The 26,786-nt window shown below is 43.9% G+C and overlaps 1 protein-coding gene across 6 annotated transcripts in view; it reads left to right on the forward strand.

The window, feature by feature from the left end:
* The first annotated feature begins 8,119 nt into the window (after nucleotides 1-8,119).
* The window catches only part of LOC121471311, a 172,589-nt gene continuing 153,922 nt past the window's right edge, over nucleotides 8,120-26,786 (forward strand). For 4 of the 6 annotated variants that reach the window (XM_041721865.1, XM_041721866.1, XM_041721872.1 and 1 more), the window contains exon 1: nucleotides 8,133-8,257. The gene's annotated coding sequence lies outside the window, so the exon portion shown is untranslated. Of the gene's footprint in view, nucleotides 8,258-8,619; nucleotides 10,696-26,786 lie in introns of those variants that run through there. The other 2 variants (XM_041721879.1, XM_041721871.1) reach the window with 2 other exon arrangements.

Here is a 26,786-nt window from a genome sequence, read left to right on the forward strand (position 1 = left end):
ACCTCAGTGACATTATCATGGACTCAGTTTCTTTCCGTCTTTCTGTTCTGCCTTCTGTTTGCATTCCAGGCTTCGTATGTGAGCAGTTGAGAAGGTGAGAGAGCACTTCTTTCTTCTAGCACTCCAAATCCAAAGTTCACCCTGGTTGGACAACTTAAGTTGCAGCTACTCCTTGAATCAATCACCACTCAAAACCAGGGCAGTGGAATTTGTTGGCCAACCTAAGTCAGTCAATGATCACCTCTGGAAATGTGGGCAGTGTCTGCATCTACGAGCTATAGGAAATACACAGGAAGACTGGATACTCAAATAAAAATCTGGACACAGTCAGGAAGTCAAGAGCAGAGAATGGTTAGTGTGTAAATAATTTATATCCTTGGATTATTTAAAGATAGCCACGGGATGCCTGGGCGGCTCAGCTGGTTAAGCATCTGACTTTTAATTTCAGCTCAGGTCATGATCTCATGGCTATGGGATCAAGCCCTATGCTGAACCCCATGTCGGGCTGGGTGTGGATCCTGCTTAGGCTTCTCTCTCTTCCTCTTCCTCTGCCCCTCCCTTGATATCTCTCTCTCTCTCTGTCTCAAAAAAAAAAATCATGTCTTTGGTTAAAAATGCTAGAATAACCAATGGCTGAAATGTAGGAGATTATTAGTCACACTTAGAATGAACTGTGAAGGCGGGCCATTCCAGTTGGTGTCGTGGCTCGATGATGGCCCCAGAGATGTGGGCTTTTTCTGCTTTGTCATCTTCATGTTTCAGTAATGGTTACGACGGGCTGCTAGAGCTCCAGGTATTACCTTCTCAGATGTGACCCAAACAAGAAGGAAGCAGGAAGGATGGACACAAAAGGACTGTCTTCCCAATGCATCTTGTCTTTTACTAGTAGGAAAATCTTTCCCCACATGCCCTAACCATCTTTCTCTTTCATCTGACTGGCCTTAACTGGATCATGTGGCCATCTAGCTGCAAAGGAGGCTGAGAAAATAAATACCTGGAGTTTTCAGTCTCTGTGGTGGGAAGCTGGTGAGGAAGAAGTGGATTGAGAATGGCCTTAGTAGTCATCCAATAATGTCTTGTTTGGGTAATTTTGTGCTAACGAAGTAGAGACCACGTCCTAAGATTCTGCTAGTGTCCATTACAGAGGATATTATCAGGATCTGACTGATGGTCTTTTTAGTAAAACTCAGACTCATAGGTAGTTAGTTTTTCATCCATATTACCTTCAAACACAAAATACAACGTAGCATTAGGTATTCAAGTGCTGACGTTGCTGAGAGGTTTATCAGAAGCAAATTTAGGCAGCAGCATACCTCACATTGTCAACAGTAAAAGAACACCTCACACCTTATTAAAAATCAGATGTCTAAAGTAACCTTATAAAAATTGGAAATTCCAATATGGACTGTTAATTATTCTGAAATTGGTTTTTGCTCTAGATGGCAAAAATATTTCTCTGCTAATTAATTGCCTAATCTTCGCAGCTATAAGCTCAGTCTCAAAGTACGTTACAAATACCCTATCACTCAATAAATTGCAGCTAGTATCAGCAAAATATTTTTGGCTTATTTGAGGACTAGAGCAATGAGGCCAAGAAAGTGACTCAATAGATTAGGGAAACGGTAGAGTGAAAGATGCTGAGAACAATCTGATTACACACACATACATCCATTATGTTTGCAGTTTCAAACCATTCCAACTTTGGACATTTTTTTTTTCCTTCTGACTTCCTTTGAAAAATGACATGAACAGATTTTTCACTGCAGTTGGAAACAGACTCTGTGAGAAGAAAGAGGCCAATATTTGGGGAAACTGTGACAAATGAATCTGCTAGGAGGAAAGAAAAACTTAAAACATCCAGAGAGCTAAAGATCCAGGAGTAATTGCAGTTTGGCTGTGTAGGGCTGATGTAGACTTACATTTAGTACTGACTCACAACCAGCATTTCATGGTGCTTTAGCATTTATGAGGCATTTTTACGTATACTGCCAATTGGCCCAGGCTCTAATAAATCTCCACTAGAGCATATTTGGTATGTACAATTACACAGGGATGTAATAGGTTTTATTTTTGGCACCCCAGCAATTTATTCCCCACCTTCCCTTTTCTGGCAGCTGATTCAGGCCTGGCCCATCATAGTATCCATTCACCTGAACAGTTGGAGGACCAATCAGAGTCTTCCCCTGGGATTTTGATGTACACCAATAAAGTTATCCACCTACCCCATCAACACCCTCTGTTGCAAAGCTGGAAGAGTAAGACTGGAGCTGCAGAGGGGAGTAATGGAGATGGAAAGAGCTTAGCATCACTTCTGGATCCAGGATCAATCTTTGCCTGAAGCCAGAGCTTTTGGGATGTCCTAGTTAGGCGAACCAAAAAATTCTACTTCTGGCTTAGCTTGTTTGGCTTGAGTGTCTTGCATAAAGAGTCCTGATCCATACCACCATTTACACAAGCTACAGTCCGTCTGCAAATTCAGCTTGAATTGAGACTCTTTGATGAAGACTCTCCCAGGGACTGCCTCCTGCACATTACTCTTTCCAGGAGTCACACCACTCAACTGACTCCATTAAACAGCTGGCATGGTGTTGAATGCAATCACAATATTCTCTGATTTTTCAAATGTCTTTTCAGCTTTGTTGTAAAGTCTTATGGGAATGGATAATATTTGCCCAATAAATAAACAGAAATTCTGGAAGTATTTTTTTAGAAGTTGTTTGGTTAGAAGCTACACATCTTTGGAGAAGTAATATAAGCAATAGTTGAGTTCCTAGGCTAGCTCACAAAAGCCTATTTTATGAAAATGTGTGTACAATGGCAGAGAATAAAGAGCTGTCATGCAGAAAACTGCGGCTTGAAAAAAATGAGTTTGATCTGAAAAAAGAAAGAGGTAGAAATAGACTTTTATGGATCATCTGGAGGAGTTTCAGAGTTGTGGGGTTTTTTTTTGTTTTGTTTTGTTTTTTTTTTTAGTTTTAGTTTTTAACAAACTTACATGTCCATGTGGTCTGAAGAGTCAAATAGTTCAACAAGGCTTATCATAAAATCATAGCAGTTTCCAAACCACTCAGCCTCCTCAATTTCTTCTTTAGAGACAACTGCCTTTAAATATTTTAGTTGTTTATTTGGGTACTTAACACATGTGTCTAAGACATTTCTTGGTTTTTCTCTTGTAGGCATTATCTACTGATTCTTAAGAATTTGGCTTTCATGATCATTTGCCCACCCTGGTGCACACCACTCATCTTCTCAATGCAATTCTATCTTAATTTTGGTCCAATCAATATTTCATGGTCACATTATTGTGACTAGATACATGCAGTTACCTCTGAGCCATGCAGTATAAAAGAGTGCCAAGATTATTTTTTAATTTCTACCCCAATTTGATGTTTTCCCAGAAACAAGGATCATCTTGTTTGTTTCCTTAGATTTTCATGTCATTGTTAATTATTAATTTAGCCTCAAATTATCTCCCAGTTGGCTATATATGTTCTCAAGAAGTTCAAAAAAACAAAACATTGTTTTTCATCAATTCCTCTTTTTGGAGACATCACTCCCGGAGCCTTCTGATCTGCTGCATTCTGGAATGCTTGTTCTCTGTGCCTATAGCACAGCTGCTATCCTACGACCTCCCTCCATCATTATCCTGAGGATCCTTCTGCCTTGCTCTTGAGTTAGATTTCTTGCTTCCTGTATTTCAACTTTTTCTTGTTCCACTCCCTCATTTTGGTGGCATATCTTCTCCTATAGTAGCTTTATCATTATTATTTTTTTTGGTAAACATAACCTAAAATTTACCATTCTAACTATTTTGAAGAGTACAATTCAATGACACTATGCATATTCACATTATTGTGGAAGCATCTCCACCATCCAACTCCAGGACTCTTTCCACCTTACCAAAGTGAAATTCTGTACCTATTAAAAACTCTTTGTTCTCACCTCACCACACACCCTGGTACCCAATCTTCTACCTTCTGTCGCCATGCATTTGACTGTTCCGGGTACCTCATATAACTGGAATCATATATTTTTGTCCTTAAGAAAGGGTATATGAAAGGTATATTTTTTGAGAACATGCATACCTAAAAGTATATTTATTTCTCACTTATAGATAATTTGGCTGGATATATAATTCTGTGTTGGATGTACTTTTCATGTTTAATTTTGAAAGTGCTGTTTGCATATGATATGCCAATTAGATCTCAGACACCTGGAGCCAGACTGCCTGGTTTCCATCCCAGCTTTTAACCATTTATTACCTATGTCATTTGGGCAAATTTGTACTCTGCTACTGTGTATCTCAGATTTCTCACCTATAAAATGGGGATAAGAATAACACCAATTTCATAAGGTTGTTGTGAGGATAATTGTAAAGCACTTACTATAGTACAATAGAGTTAAAGTCTCGTCTAAAATATTAGCTACTATTGCCTTTCAACTTCTAGTGCTATTGTCAAGCTGTTTTGATTCTTGATCCCTTCTAGGTCACTCATTTTTTTTTTCCTTTGGAAATGGTTAAAGTCTATTTGAACTAATATCTGAAATTTCATAGTGATATTCCTTTGTATAGATTTATTTTATTTTATTATTTATTTATTTATTTATTCATTCATTCATTCATTCATTCATCCATGAGAGACACACATAGAGAGAGGCAGAGACACAGGCAGAGGGAGAAGCAGGCTCCATGCAGGAAGCCTGATGCGGGACCGATACTGAGACTCCAGGATCACACCCTGGGCCAAAGGCAGCGCCAAACCGCTGAGCCACCAGGGTTGCCCTGTATAGGTTTATTTTAAACCATTTTTCTGAATGCCTAAGAGGCTTTCTTCTTTTTTTTAAATAAGGAAAGTTTGTTTTGCTAAAATTTATTCATGAGAGACACAGAGACAGAGGCAGAGACATAGGCAGAGGGAGAAGCAGGCTCCCTGTGGGGAGCCTGATGTGGGACTCAATCCCAGGACCAGGATCACGACCTGAGCCAAAGGCAGGAACTCAACCACTGAGCCACCCAGGTGTCCCACTCAAGAGGTTTTCAATCAGGAACTAATGGCCTTCAATGTGGGAAAATCCAATTGATTAATCAATTAATTATTTAATGATAACCTCCCTTCTATTTTTTTCGGTCCTCTCTTCCTGGAATACCTATCATTTCGTTGATCTTTATTTTCATTTATTTTCACCTATATCTTTTATGCCTTATATTTTCATATATATAATGTTGAAGAGCTCTGCCTGTGTTATTTCCTTTTTAAAAACCAACCAAACCAGACTGTTCTTGTTTCATGGATTCATATCTTCTTTTATCTCTCTGAGAATCCTAATTTTTAAAAAATGGTTTTTCTTCTTCTTTTTCATAGTCTTTGTTTTTTTTTCTGCTTGCTCCTACTGCATCTTTAACATTAGAATCTTACTTCTAACACCTGGTGATTCTTGGTATCTGCCAAGTGGGCAGAAAAATGCTGATTAGAAGCTCTATATGTGTGGATGGGGTTTGCCAACTATGGGCTTCACCACAGGGCAGTTTTATTGGATCTGATAAGGAGCCCTTCATGTCACAGAAAAGAAATCTTGCAATTTCCTCACTGGAGAATGTATGTCAGGCTTCCAGCCTGCTGGGGAAGAGGGCTTGGGCAGTATTTATTTATTTATTTTTAATTTATTTTTAATTGGAGTTCAATTTGCCAACATATAGCATAACACCCAGTGCTCATCCCGCCAAGTGCCCCCCTCAGTGCCCGTCACCCAGTCATGCCAACCCCCTGCCCACCTCCCCTACCACTACCCCTTGTTCATTTCCCAGAGTTAGGTGTCTCTCATGTTTTGTCATTGGGCAGTATTTAAACTTTCATTGAATTTTCTTGTTTTTAATGCACTTACCCTCTCAAGAGAACAAACCTTCAGTGTTTTGCTGCCATGGGGGGCAGTCACCCAGCTGTAATGACTTGGAGAGGAGATCTAATGTATTCTTCAATAGCTTTCAGACTAAAACTCTGTTTTCTGCTGTGTCCCAGTTCTGCTGTTCAAATTGGGATTCTTTTCAGTGTTCACTATCACCTGCTTAGGAGTATGGTTTTGTGAGTCTTCTGTCCATTACCACTCGACTTTTTTTTTTTTTAATAACCAGAAAGGAGCAATTGTTCATGTTTTTCTTTTCACTTTACCCACCATGGACATCTTCCCAGGTCAATAAATATTCTCTGAACTATGTTAATAGTTGTCTTGTATTCCTTCATATAAATATACTATAATTTACTTAACCAACTCTCTACTGCTGGACAACTTGGGGTTATTTTCAAATTCTTTATATTGTAAGCAAGAACGTGTTGGACATTTTTGTTGCAAAAATTCTGTTTATATCTTTAATCATTTCCTCAAATTCAGTTACTGCTCTTCTGGCAGTACCACTTTTGATAGGTCATTAATTCCACTGGGATGCTTTGTGAAACAAATTTTCTGCAAACAAATGTGTTTGGGATTGGTGACATTTTGTGTGGGTCCGTAGTTTAAAACACTCCGCAGATGATTTTGTTGTACAGTGCAATTTGGAAATCACCATGATCACAGACTCAGCTTCCATTTTCCCCAGGAAAGCCCCGCTGATTGAGGCTGGAGTGAAGCAATAGAAGAAAACCCAGCAGGTGTCTTAGTCCATTTGGGCTTGCTATGACACAATACCATAGACTCAGTGGCTTATAAACAACAGAGATTTCTAACAGTTCTGGAGACTAGGATATCCAGGCACTGACAGATTGGGTGTCTGGGGAGAGCCCATTTCTGGGTTCAGACAGCCATCCACTAGCTGTGTCTTACATGGCAGGAGGGTAAAGAAGCTTTCCCAAGCCTCTTATGGAGTCACTAATCCCTGTAGGTTCTGCGTCATGACCTAATGATCTCCCAAAGGCCCCACTCCAAATACCATCACACTGGGGATGAGGTCTCAACATGAAGTTTGGGGGATGCAAACATTCAGTCAATTAGCAGCAGGGCAGATATAGGTTTGGCCCAGAATGACAGATTGCTCAACATTAGTAGAAGGCACTCAGCAAAATCCACCTACTTTTTTTTTTTTTTTCCAAATCATTGGTATGTGCTCAGAGCCCTATACAGTAGGAAGTAATGCTTTTAGCATAATTTTCTTAAAAAAAATTCATGAAATAAGGCACAGTTTGTTTGGAAGCCAAATTTTGTAGCCTACACTTAGAAGAAAAAAAAAAAAAAAAGAAGAAGAAGAATGTTTAACACTGTTGAGAGTTTTGAGGGAGTGCTCCAGATGGAAAAACAAGTACCATTTCAGCAGTGTCAAATAAAGGGCCAAGTCTAGTAATTTTCAAACCATACCGAGCAGAAACCTCACAAGGCAAGCTTGTGAAAATGCAGATTTCTGGGCCTCATCATTCTTAATCTAGTTTATCAGCTAGAGTGTAGGCCCTAAATCCTGAATCTACACCAAGGATCCCTGGATATCTGATGTAAGTGGTCCTTGGACCACGATTTGAGAAAATGGCTTTAGACCATGTTTCGCCAGAAATTACTAGAGCTGCTTGAATCTGGAAACATCCGTAGAATTCCCTCTGTTAGCCATCCCAGGGTCTCGGGGTTGGGGCTGAGAACACTCTTCCCCATCAAACAGGGCCCCAAGCCCAGAAGACAGCGCGGGGCTGGCCCAGTTTGTAGTGGTTTCCATGAAGTCGAGCGTGCAGGCAAACATTTGGGATGGGGAGGCCCTCTCCCTGGCTGGTCTGGGCCGCTGTTGGCTGAAAATTCACACAAGGCCTTCGGAATGGAAGCTATAGAGCCTCATAAAAGGTTTTTTTAAAACAGCAATTAGAGCAAAGGAAAAGAAAAACAAGTGGGTTTGCTCTTTGGCACAAGGAAGCAGTGGCCGCTCAAAATTTGGAACCTTGGTTTTTTTTTTGGGGGGGGGGGGAGGGTCCCTGTTCTCTGCTCCTTAATTCTGTGCAACTTAATGCTCCTCTTTCTTCCAGGCCCACGGTTTCTACTTTGAAAGCTCTGGAGTCCGACTAAAGCACCGCCACCCAAACCTCCGACCGCAGGGGCCGCCAACGCCCCCGCCCCCCAGGCTGGGCCGGGGGCGGGGTTCAGGGCGCGGGCGCAGGTTGCAGACGCGCTCGAGAGGGGGCGCGGTCTCCGCCGCCGGGTCCGCCCTGCGGGGCAGAGGTCGCGGGGGGCGAGGCTCCCGGGCCCGCTGCTGCCCCGCGTCCGGAGACGCGCGCGCCCCCCGCCGCCGACGGTAAGCCCCCCGCGACCCCCGCGACCCGCGCAGGTCCTGGAAGCTCTGGAGCCCCGGCCGCTGGCGCGCGGACACACTCCGGGGGTCGGGGAGGGGCGCAGAGGCGCGGGGCCCCGGCCCCGGCCCCGCCTCGGGGCTCCCCAGCCGCACTCTGTGCCCTTGCACCCGCCGCTCCCCTTGACGGGTACACCTGCGTGCCCGGCCGGGACCCCGCCCAGCTCGAGATCCCTTCCAGAAAACGCCCCAGAGAGGGGAGCTTTGGGCCAAGCGAGGCCTGTTGGGTCCAGAACGCGCGCCTCCCGTTAGAAGAGCCCCGGGGTGCCCCCCCCCCCCGAGGATCCCCAAGAAGCTCCCTCCGCGGAGACCGAGAAGGGCGTGCGCGGACCCTGCAGGAGCCGAGCCCCTCGCTGCACCGGGGTTTGCGGAGAGCTCTGCACTTTTCAGCTCTACGTGTAGCTCGGAGAGGGTGTAGGTGGTGGTGACGTAGGAAATGGGATACGAGCCGCAGTTAAAAACACATCTGTTGACCTCGAAGACCAGAAAATTGCCCGGTTGTGCACAATGTATTCTTTTCTTCCCAGTTTTAACAACAACAACAACAACAACAACAACAACAACAACAACAAAAAGGAATATTGGAAAACAACCGCCACCCCTTCCTATACTCCCACGGCCTTAATCCATGTGCACACGTGTTGTTGTTGTTGTTGTTGTTAACATAGTTGCAATTAGAGGTACATGGCATTCTGATTTCAAATTCTGGGGCAAGGGAGGTAAATTACATCCGGACAGAATGGATGTCTTCATTAGTTCTAGGAGGAAGATCTTTCAGTGCATGAGCTGGAAGTTAAAGATTGTATCATGCTTTCAACCTATATTACAAAAGTTTAAAGGATAAAGGACATGAAAGGCTCTTTAAAAAGATCCTTTTGAGACATATAAATGTAAATATATATTCGCATACATTCCTTTTGCATCTTCGTTTCAAAGCCAAGGACAAATTTCTTTCCAACATAGCACTTTGATCTTTATGCTCTTAAGGAAATAACTTTACCATGTATTAGGATTTTGAGAGCACTGGTTTTCCATCAGATATTTTTCAAACCCCTAATCACCATTTAATCAGAGGCCTCAGGGTCTTGCACCTCTGTTCTTTCTGGAATGCTTTTCCCTTGCCTTTGCTTTGCTAGCTCCTCCTTATTTAGATCTTAGCTCATATTCATTTCTCAGCCCACCCCCATACAATGATATTTTATTTTCTTCCAAGCACGCACCACGATCTGAAATTATTAATTTGGTAATTGCTGCACCCCCCAGCCCCCACCGCAACAACAATGTAGGAGACTTTGCTGTCTTACATGCTGTTATATTCTAGAACCATACCCCCCACTCCCAGTATCTGCCAGGACTGGGGTTTAATAAATAAATTTACTAAAAAAAAAACCAATCTTTGCTACATAGGATAGCCTTGAGAGCACTTGCCGATTGTGACCGTGGAGGAAACATCTTTAGTCTCCTGTCCCCTACTCCCTTGCTTTTATCCCTTGGTGGCTTGGGTGCAGCTGCTCCCAGATCTGCTGGCCCTACTTAGGGCCCCACCCACGGTGACCCAGGCCAGCCCCAGGAAGTAGGCCCTGGAGGCAGCTGGGGCCTCAGGCAGTTTTTTTGGGGCCGGATTTTGGACTAGAAAGTGGCCGGGATTCTCCCCCAGAGGCCTGGGACTGCTGGCCGTGCAAACCCCCTGACCCTTTAGCACTTCTCAGCGCTTGGCTGCGTGCACGAGGCTGCAGGGTTCGTGGTGGGAGCTGCTCGTGAAAAACGCTCTGTTATTGTTGGCCTCCAGGCACAGGGAATAATTAGGGGAGTGACATGCGCTAAAGTGGAGGTCTTTCCCTGTGGGCTGGGCCACGGGACTGCAACTGGCCTGCTTGCTGGCAGAGGCTGTGGATTCCTGCGGAGTCCTACGTGGTTCACTTCTCAGAGGAAGCCTGGATGAGGAAGAGGCTGGGAGTGGGGGCAGAAAGTTTGGAATTTCCCGTGGTTCCTTGGGGATTGATTGTTGTCGAGAACCACCCTGGCCAACAGCAAGGTGAGGTGGCCAGGCCTGCCCGCCTTTCCTCAAGGCCACACAAAGCTCCCAGGGGCTCACGGGGTGCCTGGCCCAGGGCCTGCCTCTCAGATGCCAAGAGCTGGAGTCCAGCCGTGAGGGGGATCCAGTGTTCTAGGAGCTGTCAGGTGCCAGAGAGGAGAAGCTTTCCATTGAGCTGTGTAGTTTCCCTGGAGGTGCCTGGCACCTAGGTTTGACGTCAGGGTCCATTCAAGTGGGAAGTGTGAGGATGCCCTTAACACTGTGTTTCGAGTCTGGGTGTGTGTCGGAGAACGGAGACTCCGGAGGCCCACTGCCTGGGTTCAAATCTCGGCAGCTCCATTTGCAAACTGTGAGCATGCTCTTGCCTAGTACCCTGTGCACCTGTAGGGCGCAGGTGGTACCTCCATGGGGTTTGTTGGGAGGGTGAGATGTGGGCATTGTGGAAAGCACTCAGGACAGGACCTGGCTTATAGTAATAGGGTAAGTGCTAAACAAAACTGAAAAAGAAAGTATGGAAAAGGTAACAGTTCCTTCTGGGGGAGGACAGAGAAGGGGCACACTGGGGATTTCAACAGTTACTGTCATTTTTCTTAAACTGGTTGGGAACATGGGTTTCGTTATACTGTTCTTCTTTATGCTTTACACATAATAAATGTCTTAATAACGGTTCAGTATATAATAAAACATTAAAACTGAACACTGGGATCCCTGGGTGGCGCAGCGGTTTGGCGCTTGTCTTTGGCCCAGGGCGCGATCCTGGAGACCCGGGATCGGGTCCCGCGTCGGGCTCCCGGTGCGTGGAGCCTGCTTCTCCCTCTGCTTCTCCCTCTGCCTGTGCCTCTGCCTCTCTCTCTCTCTCTCTGTGACTATCATGGATGAATAAAAATTAAAAAAAAAAATAAATAAATAAAACTGAACACTTAGGGACGCCTGGGTGGCCCGGTGGGTTAAGTGTCTTCCTTCAGCGTAGGTTGTGATTCCATGGTGCTGGGATGGAGCCCTGCATCGGGCTCCCTGCTCGGGGGAGAGCTTGCTTCTCCCTCTCCCTCTGCCCTTTTGCTCTCTCACTCTGTCAAATAAAGCAATAAAATATTTTTAAAAAGTAAATATTGGGCAGCCTGGGTGGCTCAGTGGTTTAGCGCCACCTTTAGCCCAGGGCGTAGTCCAGGAGACCTGAGATCGAGTCCTGCGTCCGGCTCCCTGCGTGGAGCCTGCTTCTCCCTCTGCCTGTGCCTCCCTCTCCCTCAGCCTCTCTCTCTGTCTCTGTGTCTCTCATTAATAAATAAATAAAATCTTTTTAAAAAAAGTAAATATAACTACACACTTCAGTCTCCTGTACTGCATTTTAACACACTGAAGACTATTGAGGTATTATTCATTTGCGAGGCCTATCTTGTTCCTGTACAACCTTATGAGGGAAAACTGTTACTATTTCCAGCTTACAGATGCATAAAGTGAGTCTGAATAAGTTGCTTGAGGTCTGCTTTGTCAAACAGGAGAGGCAGGATTTAAATCAGCGCCTGGGTTCTTAATTGTGTATGGCTTTCTTAATGTGTCACAGATACAACAGGTTGTATCTGAGCTTGAAAAAAATGGAACTCATTGCACACTATGACTTAGCTGTGTGAATTGGGATTTTCTGAATCGTGAAACCAATCAAAACACAGAAATAAGCTGAAAATGGAAATGGCTGAGTGCAAATCACCACTCCTAGCCCTCTACTTCAGAGTTTATTTTCATTGAAACAGCCTCCTTGGGATGCCTGTGTCTCTGCCTCTGTGTCTCTCATGAATAAATAAATAAAATCTTAAAAAAAAAAAAAAGAGAGAGAGAGAAAGAAAGAAACAGCCTCCTCACAGGTCTATTAATAATAAGAAATGTTGTAAATTTTAATTTTAAATAAAATGAGATGCCACTTATATGTGCTTTACTCTGTATATAGAACATATAAACAATCTTCCTATAAAATATATGTTGGGATTCCATTACAAAAAAGGTCTGTGATGCAAGAAAGAAAAAAGAATATTGACTATCACTGGCTTAAGGATATAACTGAGGTTTAGGAATTTGATGGTGTGTGTTAAATGTTATTCAACAGACATTTATTAAATGCTTTTGTGTATAAAGCATTGGGTTAAGCATTTGGGGAAATTAAGAGATGATAGCACAGTTTTATAATCAAACTTGTTTGTAGTCCTTCAATTATGTAATGCATTAGTATACAGTGGACTTTTGAACTATACAGGTTTAAACTGTGGGTTCACTTAAATGTGGATCTTTTGGATAAATACAGTACTGTAAATGTATTTTCTTTTCCTTATGATTTCTTTTGAAGCTTTATTTGTTTGAGTGAGAGAGAGAGTGTTGAGCATGTGCACTCACAAGCCCATGGTGGGGAGGGGCAGAGGGAGAGAGAACCCCAAGGAGACTCTGAGCTGAGCGTGGAGCCTGGCCTGGCGTTTGATCCCACAAACCTGAGGTCACAACCTGAGCCTAAACCAAGAGGCAGAGGCTCAGCCGACTGTGCCACCCAGGCACGTCCCCTGCCCCATGATTTTCTTAACATTTTCTCTAGCTTGTTTTAATGTAGGAATGCAGTATATAATACATATAACATATGAAATATGTGTTCAGAGACTATATGAACCGTAAGCCAACGGTGTTAGGCCAACGGTGTTAGGCTTACGTGGATTTTCAACTATGCAGGGATCCGTATCCCACCCCCTGTGTGGTTTAAGGGTCAACTGTACTATGGACTATTTTGAAACTTCTGACACTTAACCAAGCTGAGTGTACAATGGACTATGAAATTCCTACTGTCAGAGTCTTTGGTAGAATTCAAACAAAAGATTAATGATTTCACAAAGTCCCAGCATTTGAGCTGGACTTCAAAGATGGATAAAGACAAGGAGAGGAGTGCCTGGGTGGCTCAATCGGTTGAGCGTAAGACTCTTGGTTTCAGTTCAGGTCCTGATCTCACAGTATTTGTCCTTTTGTCGCTAGCTTACTTCACTTAGAGGAAAGTCTTCGAGGTTCATCCACGTTGTAGCAGGGGTCAGAATTTCCTTTCTTTTTAAGGCTGAATAATATGCCATTGTATGGACAGATAGCCCACACTTGTTTATCTATTTATGTGGGTATGGACCTTCGTGTTGTTTCTACCTCTCTGTGATCTTGATTAACTTCTTTAAGCAGTTCCTGCATGGAACTTCCCTCCACACAAGTTGGAGATGCTTTTTGAGTTTGTTTTAATTATGTTTGAGTTGTTAGTAGAAAATCACAAACCATATCACTAAATCAAGATGTGAAATTGAGCTCATTCATCTTTAGAGAAAAAATAATTTTTAATCCAGATTTCAAGTCAATTTGGATAGCACTGTTCTTTTTTTTTTTTTTTTTAAAGATTTTATTTATTCATTTGAGAGAGAGAGAGAATGAGAGAGCAAGCACAGAGGGAGGAAGAAGTAGGCTCCCTGTTGAGGAGGAAACCCAATGTGGGGCTCAATCCCAAGATTCTGAGATCATGACATAAGCCAAAGGCAATGCTTAACAGACTGAGCCACCCAGGTGCCTCTGGGTAGCACTAGTTCTGTACTTGATTGTGGGGTGACTTGGTCCCAGGAGCTCACCAAGGATGGATGAGGGCCAACTCAGCAGTTAGCAGTTCAGTGTTGGGGCCTGCTATGCTTTCCTCCATCTTTGTAAAGCCTCAAACTTAGGGGTGGAGGGGTAGAAAAGTGAGGAGGTTGGTTGGAGATCCAGGCCTAGACACCATGGAAAAGAACTGGACTGTTTCCCAGGAACATGCTGCTTTGGGGGCTGCTGTTGTTCTTAGTTTTGAATAGAAGGAACATTGGCAGAGGACTTTGGTGGAATGGAGGTATAGGGAAACCACCAGAGTCCAAAGCTCAGGCCAGCTTCCCACACCACTCTTTTCTCCTTCCTTAAAGACCTTGGTTTAGAGAAAACAAAATAGGTTTTCTGTTTTTGTTTTTAGATTTTATTTATTTGAGAGAGAGAGAAAGAGAGAGCACAAGCGAGGAATGGGGAGACGGCGAAGCAGACTCCTCGCTGAACAGGGAGCCAGACTTGGGGCTCATCCCAACACCCCAAGACCATGACCTGAACCAAAAGCAGATGCTTAACTGACAGCCATACAGGAGCCCCAGAGAAAACAAAATAATTTTGACAGAGTTACTAGGTTGGAATAATTTCAGGTCTAGTTTAATGCATTTCTCCTCCTTTGCCAGCCTTGCAGGCAATCGGTTTTTATCTTTGGAATTTACTGTTTCCCTAGTTGTGTGCCACTGTGCCCAGGGGTGCTGCAGTAAACACGCAGGGGTACCGTGGGATATATTACATTTTTAAGGGAAAAGCAACTATACTTGACATTTGTGGGATGCTCAAGAGCTGCTAGCTGGAGGTGCTCATAGTTTCAACATTAGGTCGTGCTACATTCCTTCCAGTGGTGTCATATCTTTGCGAAGTTGGGTTTTTGGTGCTTGCTGTGATAAAAACTGAGTACCTAATGAAAATCAGTGTGGAGTAGGAGATGAGAGCAGCAGTGTCCAGTCTGATTCCCAGGTTTAAGAAGTTGTAAGGTGCCCGATAGGTGTATACAGTCTGTTAATAAGTAATTATACCGTTTAAGAATGAAATAAAAAAATATATATTTTTTCGATTTATGTGTATTATTCTTTCCAATGACCACACAATTGTTAGGACATAAATACTTCATACGTTGTTTGGACTTTAACATTTAATAAATGGAGCTGTTAAGTGTTTCTTTCATCCAAGGGTGCCATTAAAAATTACTGAGACACTAAAGGCACAGTCTATCAAGAGAATTTGGGATTCTTTGCTTTAATTTATCAGAAAATTCCTGAAATACTTACTTTTAAATATATCAAATATGGAGCTGATGGTGAGGTCACAAGAGAAATAAACATGTTGCTTTGAGATTTTTTAAAGCAAATGGCTTTATTTTTCTGATTGTAAAATTTAATAGGTGTGGTTTATTTTAAAAAAATCCAGAAAGGTACAAAATAGAAAACAAAACCTTCATATTTCCCCTCTCTGTTCTTTCCCCTTCCCAGAGGTTACAGCTGTTAACATTTTGGTGGATAAACTTCCAGACTCTTCTCTCATGTTTATTTAAAGATTAGATGTTATGCAAAAATTGGATCATATATATTCTATTTTGCTTCTTCCTTTTCAAGGTTCACTGTATCACAGCTATCTTTCCACGTCAACATAAATAGATTTGGAATCACACATCATGTATATACATTTACTTTACACAGATTTACAAATAGACTTCCAAGGGGAAAAAGCCTCTCAGTTCTCAAACCTGATTAACTGGAAGAGGATTCCACTGTTAGGGTAGCTCAACCGTGCCCCCTCGTGGCCCGATACAATATTTAACATTTTTCTTCCAAGATTTGCAGGAAGGCCTTGTAGTCTGATGGAAGATACAAAGGTGAATGAAATAAGACCTGTTTTAGAAACTCACAGTCCACAAGAGGAGATGAAATGTATAATGAAATAACTATGGGAGGAAAGAAAAAGTAATTAGGTACATCATAAGAGAGCTACAGTTAACAATCCCATAGGAGCAAGGGGTTAGTCTGTCTGTGAAGATTAAAGACTTCATGGCACAAGGGCAGCAGTAACTACCATAATAACAGAAAACATTAAATGAGTGCACTTAAGCCAGGCACCACTCTTTGCACTTTTTAGAGCAAAGATGGAACTTCTCTCTTGTAGGCTTTACCATGGGAAGGATTTCGACACAGAGGGGTCAGGAGGAGATGGAATAAAGGATAGTACCCTAGGTGGGGGAGCTGCAGGAGCAAATGTGGGAGAGTCTGTGCAGAGAGGACCGGGCCTTGCAGATTGCTTGCAATGAAGTGAGAAAGGACATTAGAAAGAGGCAAGTGCCTCGAATCCCAGGCTAAGGAATGTGACCTTAATTCTGCTGACAGGCAGCAGTGACCAATGATTCAAGTTGTTTGGTCAGGGGAGCAATTTTATTGGAGCTGGACTTACGGAAGATTAAGTTTTCAGCAGGGCGAAGGATGAGAGGCCCATGGTGGAGGGGCCAGCCAAGAGGCTACTGCACCAGTCCAGGCAAGAATATAATGCCGCCTAGAAGAGGTGCAGCAGAAAATGGAAAGGAGACATGAATCAGAGCTTGGTTAGGAAGGCAGCAATGACAAGATCTCTGTCTTGAATTTCACAGTTTTATCACTGGTGTGAAACCACAGTCACATTTGGTGAACTTCGAATGGAGCTCTCTTCATATCCGATGGTTCATACCATTTAGTTTGATGTGAACTAAATAGATTGATTTGCCAGGGTTCACAGGCTGATCTCTTCCTCCTCCTCCAAGAAACTAGTTATTTTAGAGACACCAGCCAGAGCACATTATTCAGCCTCTCATTTGGTAATTTTGATTGGGCTCAGGTCCTCTGGCAGAGCATACTATTCCTAGCCATTTGCTACATTTGTGATGGTGGCACGGTATTTAGAGGATGGTGTTACAATACGTTTCTTTTTTTCTAGTGACTGTAAAAGCGGAGGCAATTTGCTGAGCCTGAGCAAACAGGGTTTGGATTAGGTCCGAGGGGCTGATTCTAAGGATGGGAGATACCTGGAGATTACCGGAATTGCACGATCAAGGGGGGCTGCGGCTCACTATTTTGTGGTCACTTAAACAGACGAGACAGTTAAGTTAGATGACGGGAGTTTAGTTTGCCTTCCAAAATAATCAATTTTATTTTATTTATAAATGGTTATCAAAGAAATCCTGCCTTTAACATTATAAGCACCCAGTGCAGTGATTCTCAAAGTAGGGTCACCAGTTCATTGGTGAGTACAGGATCCTCTGGATGGGCTCAAGCCTAACCCATAAATGTACAAGGTGTTATTTTATAATAAAGAGTAAGGCACATCAGCTCACTTTTATCTCTAATAAAGCTAATAATAAATGATTCAAATATCTTCCTCCCACCTCTTGGTTATCACAGGCTTTCCTCTGCCTGTGTGGGAGTGCCCCTACATAGTTTAAGGGTCACCGATGTGGAAAGAAGTGATTATATTGATTGCTCTTCATGCATTTTCCTGGTAACTGGTGAACTTCTCTGCACTTCCTGGGTCCTCTGAAATATTGTTCCCCGAGAAACTATCTTGAGTTGTATCACATCTTAAAGACAAGTGAGTTGAATGAGGGGAAGTTATGTCAGGTGTTCCTGGGGTATCCGGGACCTAGAATTCAAAAAGATTCACATGGCTTTCCTCTCTGAATATTAGGGGATATGCTTTTGCTGGTGGGCAAAGAGGTGTGCCTGGGTATAATATATAACATAATATAATGCAGTTCTTGAATTTGTGGATCACTAATTAACATGCTTGAGCTATTTCAAACTTTGCTGGAGTCATAATTCAAAACTGGTTTGTCATCGGGGTACAGCAGTATCATATTTCAAACCCTATCAGATGATAGTTATGTACTTTATCACTTTTTAACCATTTAAATTACATTGCTGTTAATAGGATCTGTGTTTTAACATCGACAGGCGGATTGCATGGTTCATGTCTAGTTGAGTTTTTATGGCTAATTGGGCACATATGTACTAGACTAACCCCTCTCTTCAGAACTGAGGGATTTTACTAAAAATGAGCATATTTTTATTACAGGCAGTTTAGTTTCATCTGCTTAAGTAGTTTCTTAAACATGAAGCATTTTTTCAGTACAAGTGTGCCTTAATGTGTTAACTGTATTTTTTAAATGCAGATTTCTTTCACTAGCTTAATGGGAATTCACAGAAATCATAGCCTTTTAATTAAAGCCAATCTGTTTCAGTGCCAGACATTCTGAAAGATTCCAGTGAACCAAAAAAGAACACATTTCTGCACTGGAAGTGTGCATATGGGAGCCTTCAGAAGCCTGACAGAAATGCCTGATGGAAGGATCTGAAACAGGAAAAAGATTAATAAAAAGAATGTCAGAGTAGTTTTCGGAATAGCTTAAATAATGTGTGTACTGAAATCATTTTCTACACCAAAGGATGATTTGATTGAAAAACTGTGACTCTTGCATAGTCTTAATGCTATGAATTCTAAATCTCACTTCAGTCCGTTTAAGCTAAAGAGAGAGCTACGTTTTTTCAAACCTAAAATTGGTATAAATGACTATTTTCAGAACTAGCTCAAGTGGTCTGACAAGCAAAATTTGGAAGACAAAGGAACGGAATATTTAAAGTTGAAAGGATCCTGGAAGATCTGGAATGTACAGTCATTGTAAGGTCATCATGGGGAAACACAGGATACATTCGGGTACAGTTTGGTCACACAGAAAGAGCCAGGGACCAGAAGTCAGATGCACTTAACTCTCTGTGGGACTGGACCAGTCACTTAACGCTGCTCTATTTCTGTTTCCTCCGTTGTAACACAGTGATTATATCCACCATAACCATTTTGTGGTTATTGTGAGGATCTTAATGAGCTGCTGGGGATAAAAGCTTCTGGAAAAACCATGCTAAAGTGTCATAAAAGTGGAATCATTTCTGTGGCTTTGGGTAACCATGGCCAGGCAAAGGACATGTTTTATTTGCCATGGCCTCACGCAAGTGCCTAGCACCTGCCTGGTGTAAGGAAAGGCTCCATAGACAGAGCTAAATGAGGAAGGAAGGAAGGAAGGAAGGAAGGAAAGAATAGTTCTCTTTGCTCTCGTTTTATATTCCCCCTCAGAGACTTGGGCCAAAAAATAAAACTAAATGTGTGGTTTGGGATTCTTTAGAGTTTTACGCAGGTGTACTGGGCTGGTACCCATCCAAGTCTGAACCACATGTATAAATACAAATCGAATCTGGTGGATATCCTAGTAGGACATGTGTACAGGATGTGAGGTGGGATTTCTTTCTGTGGTATTAGATTTGGCAGCTAGGACCGTAGTTGCAGATGCAACATTTTAAAGAAAGCCGATGACAGCGTGCCCCCTGCTCCTTCCCTTACCACCCCCCTCCCCCACTATGGGGCAGCCTGCTAGGTCCTCCTACTTCCAATTGTTGATTCAAACTTTCTTTCTCATCCTGAAGGCCTTTTCTGGCGGTTATGGGGGAAGCAAGAGAGGGCAAGTCTTCTTGGCTGCAGCCTTTTGGAGCAACAGAGCCTTGGGCGGGGGGGGGGCGGTAATTCCTTCAACAAATTAAATGAGGGGAGAAATCCCTTCTTGCTTGCAAGAAGGGAAAACTGGCTTTAGGTTCCCTACTGGACATCTTCCTGGGTAGCGGCCTTGCAGATTTGTCCCCCGGCCTGCTTAGCAGAGGGCAAGACTGGAGGAGGAGGCAGGACGCTGAGGGGCTGGCTGCCACGGAGCCTGCACGTGCGCTGGCAGATGTGGCCAGGATGCCCAAGTCTGTCGTGGTCAGGTGCACGCTCTGGCGCAAGGCCTGTTGGGTTTGACTCTCTTGCTGGTTTTCTGGCCCAAAAGGGTAGCCCATCGGGTGAGGAAGCATTTCGAAGAGTCATACTCCCAGCTGCAGCCTGCTCTGCCGGGGAGGGAGGTGATGAGGTTTAAATTGAGTCGCACTGACATTTGAAACTGAACTAACTGGCCCTAAGTGACAATGACCCGGAGGTGACGGAGTGCTTGCCTGAGACCCAACTCCTCCAATGGTGAAGGGAAATTTGACAGCACGCAATAGAAAGCCGTGATTAGAAGATCGAAAACAAAGCCAAACCGAGACAGTTCGATGTTTTGGGGCCCTGAGCAGAGACTTTCATGAAGTTATTACATTAATTAGAAACTGTCCTCATGTGGTTTGACTCCAGTTGCTTAATCACAGAATCCAGACTCCAAGCAGATAAGACCTTAAAGATCATTCTTTCCGGGCCAGTAGATTTCAGATGGTTGTGGGGGCAGCCTGCAAAGGTTGCCCGGGACCCCTGGGGATGGGACGAGGATGGGTGTAGATGAAGGCCAGTAGGGAGGCAGGTGGATACGCTGAGAAGGTGGGACTTCTGGTTTCTCTCCAGAAAGAAGAAAAAGTTTGCTCTTATTTGCTTTATACATCAAGCTTCATTGCAAGATTACTTTTGTCCAAAGGGTTCCCCAGTTTAAAGAAAAAATTTCGGGGATCCCTGGGTGGCTCAGCGGTTTGGCGCCTGCCTTTGGCCCAGGGTGCGATCCTGGAGTCCCAGGATCGAGTCCCGCATTGGGCTCCCTGCATGGAGCCTGCTTCTCACTCCTCCTGTGTCTCTGCCTCTCTTTCTGTCTCTATGTCTCTCATGAATAAATAAATAAAATCTTTTAAAAAAATAAAGAAAAAACTTCCTTATAATCTAATCCTCTTAATTCTGAGATTAATAAATTGAAGTTCACAATGGGGAAGTGACCAGCTACAGGCCGCAGAGCCTTGAGCGGCCGAGTCAGGACACAGGTCATCATTGAGTTCTGCCCCCTGTCCCAAACCGAAGGGTGGCATTAGCCTCATGAATTCAAGGCACATTTATTAAGCAGCTACTAGATAGAGTCATGCAATAGGTTTTTTTTTTTTTTTTAAATTTCTTCTTCTTCCTAAAAGATTAATGCAGTTACTGCATCCATTTGGTGCCTTTACTGCCGGAAAAATAACAGCCAGCAGGGGCTTTCTTGGGTTACCTCAGTAAGAGATCTCTTCAAGTCAAACACTATTAACTTTAATGAAGCGGCTTTGATGGTGGGGAAGAGACAGCTGACACCGCATTTCCCTAACAATAAACCACTCTGACAGATAAAAACAAACAGGCTCAAGATAACATATAGCATTTCGGAGAACAGGGCCAATAATGAATGTAGACGGATGTGAGCCCGGCTTTCCTCTAAAGCTGTGTCCCTCCATCTGTTGTGGAAACTTCTAAAAGGCAAGGCAGGGTGATCTAATCCGGCTTTTACAGAAACCACTGCCTGGGTTATTATAAGGATGGCCCTGGGAGGAGATTTTAAATAAACCTAGTCCCACCCTGGGCTCTTTCTGAAGACCCTCGTTGCTCCATGGTAGGTATTGCATCTGAGCACTGATGTTTGTTTTTCCAGTGCTAGCAACTGTGGTAAATATGCTCCTCCACCTTCCTGGCCACGGGGTTGCCTACCCTGCTGACGTCCTCTCCGTGGGCTGTGCGCTCTCAGCTGCTGGAAGTGAACCCATGACCGGTGATCACATATGGGGCTGCCATCCTGGCAGATCCTGGCAGAGAACTTGGCCTAAAACACCACTGCAACAGCAATAAACCCAGCCGGTGGGGACGCCTGGGTGGCTCAGCGGTTGAGTGCCTGCATTGGCCCGGGGTGTGAACCTGGGGTCCCAGGATCGAGTCTCACATCGGGCTCCCTGCAGGGACCCTGCTTCTCCCGCTGCCTGTGTCTCTGCCTCTCTTTCTTTCTCTGTGTCTCTCATGAATGAATAAATAAGATCTTAAAAAAAAAAAAAGGAAAAGAAAAGAAAAAAGAAATCAGTCAGTGATGGGCCAGGTTTGATGGTCATGCCGGTGGGATGCTGCAAAGAGGAGGATGGTGTACAGTGCAGAGCTTGGGCATGGTGTGGTCATTAGTCATCAAACCCAGATTTCGGTTAGACTATGATGAGTAACAAATATTACTTTACAAAAAGCACATTTCAGTTCCCCCACCAGGCTGTCATGTAACAAACTACCCCGTAGGGTGTCCTTTCATTGGGGGCTGTTTTATGTGAGCAGTGGGGGAGGGACCATTATCATTGTATTTGCAGATTTTGAAGTCATTTTCTCCATGTATTTTCTCATTTTATCTTTACAACCTTCCTACTGACGTAGATTGTTGTTAATCCCATCGATTTGCCCAGGGTCATGCAGGTAGTGAACGCCAGAGCCAACACGGGATATATTTCAAGGCTTATTCTACTGGGATGGAAAACTCTGAGCGTTTCTCTCTTTCTCTGTTGGGAGTGGGGTGTGGGGTGTAACAGCCAGCAAGGAGAGTTTAAGGACACCCGAAATTATTATTAAAATCCACTGATGGGGGCAGCCCTGGTGGCTCAGCGGTTTAGCGCTGCCTTCAGCCCAGGGCCTAATCCTGGAGATCCAGGATCGAGTCCCACATGGGGCTCCCTGCATGGAGCCTGCTTCTCCCTTGCCTGTGTCTCTGCCTCTCTCTCTCTCTCTCTCTCTCTCTCTCTCTCTCTCTGTGTCTCTCATGAATAAATAAATAAAATCTTAAAAGAAAAACATTAAAATCCACGGATGGGGCACCTGGCTCAGTGGTTGAGCCTCTGACTTTGGCTCCGGGCGTGATCCCAAGGTGCTGGGATCGAGTCCCATATCGGGCTCCCCGCAGGGAGTCTGCTTCTCCCTCTGCCTCTCTCTCTGTGTCTCCAATGAATGAATGAATGAATGAATGAATAAATGAATAAATCTTTAAAAAAAAATGAATGGAGACTAAAAATAAGGGATGCTTTAGGGCCAAAGTGGATTTGCGGGCTCTTCTCACCCAGTGTTTTTTATTTTATTTTATTTTATTTTATTTTATTTTATTTTATTTTATTTTATTAATTTTATTTTATTTTATTTTATTTTATTTTATTTTATTTTATTTTATTTTATTTTATTAATTTATTTATTTATAAAGTAGTCTCCCTACCAGCTGTGTGTGTGTGTAGGGGGGGTGGGGGCTTGAACTCAGACCCTGAGACCTCATGCTCTAGGGACAGATCCAGCAAGGCGCCCCTCCCCGGTATTTCACCTGCCCAAGGAATCACCGCGGAATGAACCCCAGGGCTTGGGTGGAGGGAAGGGCTGGGGGGACAGCATCCTCCAGGGTGGGGCCGGAGAGCCGGCGGATGTGATCCGACTTGGGGCTCCTCCCCCCCTCCCGGGCCCCTCGGCCTCCGGTGCTCCCCGGCGGGGTGAGCAGCTAAGAATTTCTGAACACCACCGAGCTCTGCCCTCTAGTGGCTCTTTGAGAAACATTCACGATCCCTTAAAAAAAAAAAAAAAAGAAAGAAACAAAAAAATCCTAGAAAGGCAGCGTTTAATGCTACCCCCAATTTAAAAGAGAGTAGCCAGGGAGCAAGATGACCTGAGAGCGCAGCACCCCTGCAGCCCCTTCCTGCCTCACTGCTCCCCGCCTGGCCCTTGATAAGTTTAGGAACCGTGCACATCAGTTGAGAGTATTGTAATTAAAAAAAAAAATGAAGCAACACATCCCTAAAAACAAAACTCAGTTGGGATTCCCTGTTCTTGCTCAGCCCAGGGCCTCTCGAGCCCTTTTACTTGCAGCCTCATTTGTTTACATCGCTGGCTGAGTGCAGGGTTGCATCTCCAATTGCATCAACCTCCTCTCGCTTTCTTTATGAAACATCCCTTTGGCATTTCTCACCCTGTGCCGAGCATTCCTCTTTTCTTGCGTGTTGAGAAGAAAGCGCCTTTAGGAGCATAGGCGCTTTAATATTCAGTTTTCTCCATGTCTTCAAAGTGAGGACAGACCTTAATTTATAGGGCGAGCTGAACTGTGTGCTCTCTTCCTAAGGTTTTTAACTTTACCCTTAAGTTGACTCTTGCCTACTCGGTGACCTTGCACCCTAATTTTTCCGTTTACTTCCTGTACTGCATTTGAAGTGCCTATAAATCACATCTCAGGTCAGCCCTTTCCTTAACATGAATAATATTTGTACACTCGCTGTGCAACACAATTTTACAACAATGCCAATTAATTTTTTTGGCAGTCTAGACTTTCATTCTTTTTTCGTTTTCCTTTTCAAAGCCCTATTGAATTTCAAGCCTCTCTCTTAGCTCGTAGCTTTAATGCACTAACTTTTCACCTCTCGGGGCATATCTGGAAAACATCACACGTGAGGTTCTAGTGGGCTGACCCAGTTTGATGTGGGTGCAAAAGCAGAATCGGGCCCAGAGGCAGGCTGTGATGGTGGAGGTAGACTGGGAAGGAGGGAGGGGTGGTGAGATAGGCCGGGGTGAGCAGATTCTCACCTGGTGCCTGGGTTGACCACTAACAGGTTTCCTGCCCCTGCCCCCTCCTCCCCCTCTTCATACGACCCTCTTGTAATTAAAATAACATACTTTAATGATCTCGTAATCATTGGTTTGTTTCCAGAAGCTATCAGGTTGTGTGTGGAAAAGTCAGTAGAGCAGAAACAAGATCCACTGACCTCATCTCCCAAGCCACGGAGGAGGGAATTTCAGCATTTGGTGCAAGGAGGGTAGAACCAGATAGAATTTTTATCTCAATCATATCTTCTACAAGCCTCGCTTTTTATGATAAACTCTGGCCATTTCCCTTCTTACCATTCCTCCACGTTGTGAAAATCACTCAACTGTAGTTTGTACCCATTTTTTGTGTGTGTCCTTATGCTGTGTGTGTGTGTGTGTGTGTGTGCATTGAATGTCCTCTGTCAGAGGGTTTAGAACTCTTAGTTATATACGCCGTTTCATAGTGTGAAATTCCTGGGGCCCTGCTCAGGCACTCAGCAGTATTTACAATTCTGTGGGAACCCAGAACTTCGGGGTATCGTACCTGCCATATAATCAGTACTGTGGTCCAATTTGCCTTTCAGGTGGATGTAGCAAAATGTGAAGACAGAGGGCCCTGCGGTTTGGTGACTTCCCTGTGTGATGCTGGGCGCCTCGCATATCCTTCCTAAGCCTTGGGTTTTTTTCACCTGTAAAATGGGACTGAGAGTTACACAGGTTTGGAATATATGAGGTGATTCATATAATGCACTTAGCAGCACATGATGCTCCATCGTATTAGTTCTTATAGTTGCGAAGCTGGAGGATCGATTATAGGAGATCAGTCTGTAGGGTACAGACATGGACTATGGGCTCAGGAGGGCCTGCGTCTGGACTCCTGACTCGTAGGCATCATTAACTCAGTGACTCTGGAACCTCATACAACCAACGAGCCTTTGGGTTCTCTGCCGAAAGTTGCTATCCTATGCTTCCAGCCCAGGGCTGTTGGGAGGCCTCGGTTCGATGCGGGATGTACTGTGTGTGGTACAAGGCACTTAACACACGTGTTAGGCAGCTTCCCGTCTCCAGATCTTCTGAGATGCTGTGTATGGTCTCCAGGAGGCATTTCACCCCTAGTTTTGCTGGCTGTGAGTCAGAGATAAAGCCAAAGGGGTCTATTAGAACAACACTGCCCCCACCCCATATTAAAAACAACCATTGGGCAGCCTGGGTGGCTCAGTGGTTTAGTGCTGCCTTTGGCCCAGGGGGTGATCCTGGAGACCTGGGATTGAGTCCCACGTTGGGCTCTCTGCATGCAGCCTGCTTCTCCCTCTGCCTGTGTCTCTGCCTCTCTCTCTCTCTCTCTCTGTCTCTCTCTGTCTCTGTGTCTCTCATGAATAAACAAATAAAATCTTAAAAAAAAATTAAAACAACCATTTAACACTTTCTTTCTGATATCTTAAAAAACCCAGGAGCCCTTGGCTCTGAGGTTTAGAATACAACTTCCGCTGAAACAAAGACTGCTGTTCTGTTAAAACCAAATGAATGCGTGTGTTGTTAGAAAACAATGGGTTGAGAGTTCTAATCCTGCTGTGGGAGAACACAACTGCCTGGCTGGGAAATGGGGTCACCACGTGCCTGGGGTGCTAAGGATCTGGTCGGAGAGACGTCAAGGCTGGGTCCCTTCCGTGTGCCTTAGCCTCTGGCTTCTAACTCCTACCATAGCTCTGGGTGGGATTTTTGCTCAAGGGTCCCAAAGGCTTTTTTTCTTTTTTTCCTTTTGTAAATAAAGAATTCAGTTTATAGTCAGTGCTTCCTGGGCGTTGCAGAGGTGAGGGAAGGGGTCGTCCATGGACATGGGAGCCGGACACGAAAGATGCTCTCTCTGTGCAGACATGGGGCTTGTTGGCTCCACGGGCAGGTCCGTGAGAAACAGCAACACCCACTTTGGTGCGAGCAGTCTGTTTTCTGCTTACATATACAGACTTGATTTATAATCCCAGGCCGGACAGCATCTGAGTCTAATTACCTGGGTATATGAAAGTTCAGGAGATCTCAAACGAAGTTTGCAATTCAGGGATGCGCTTTACCAGAAGCAGATGGAAAAAATAAAACACTTTAGTTTATGACTATTTTTCTATTTGGGGGAAGGAGAAAGAACAAAAAGAGTTGCCAAATTGATCCTTGTCAAGTACTAATTAAATATTATTCATGATTAATTCTGATGTTGATGTATTCAGTGTTTTAGCGGTGTCATAAATATCTGAAAGAATGAAATAACTCACTTTGTGTAGCTCTAATAAATCATGCATACCACAGTTCCCACGTGGCCTCATGAGCCAGCCCCTTATTATTATTATTTTTTAAGTGCATACACTTGTTAGTGACTTTTATGGAATATTATTAGACATGCGAGAAAATAATTTCCTAATTATGCCTTGCAGTTGCCATGTCATTCAG

This window comes from Vulpes lagopus, chromosome 11 (genome assembly GCF_018345385.1).
Source record: "Vulpes lagopus strain Blue_001 chromosome 11, ASM1834538v1, whole genome shotgun sequence".
Taxonomy (NCBI): Eukaryota; Metazoa; Chordata; class Mammalia; order Carnivora; family Canidae; genus Vulpes; species Vulpes lagopus.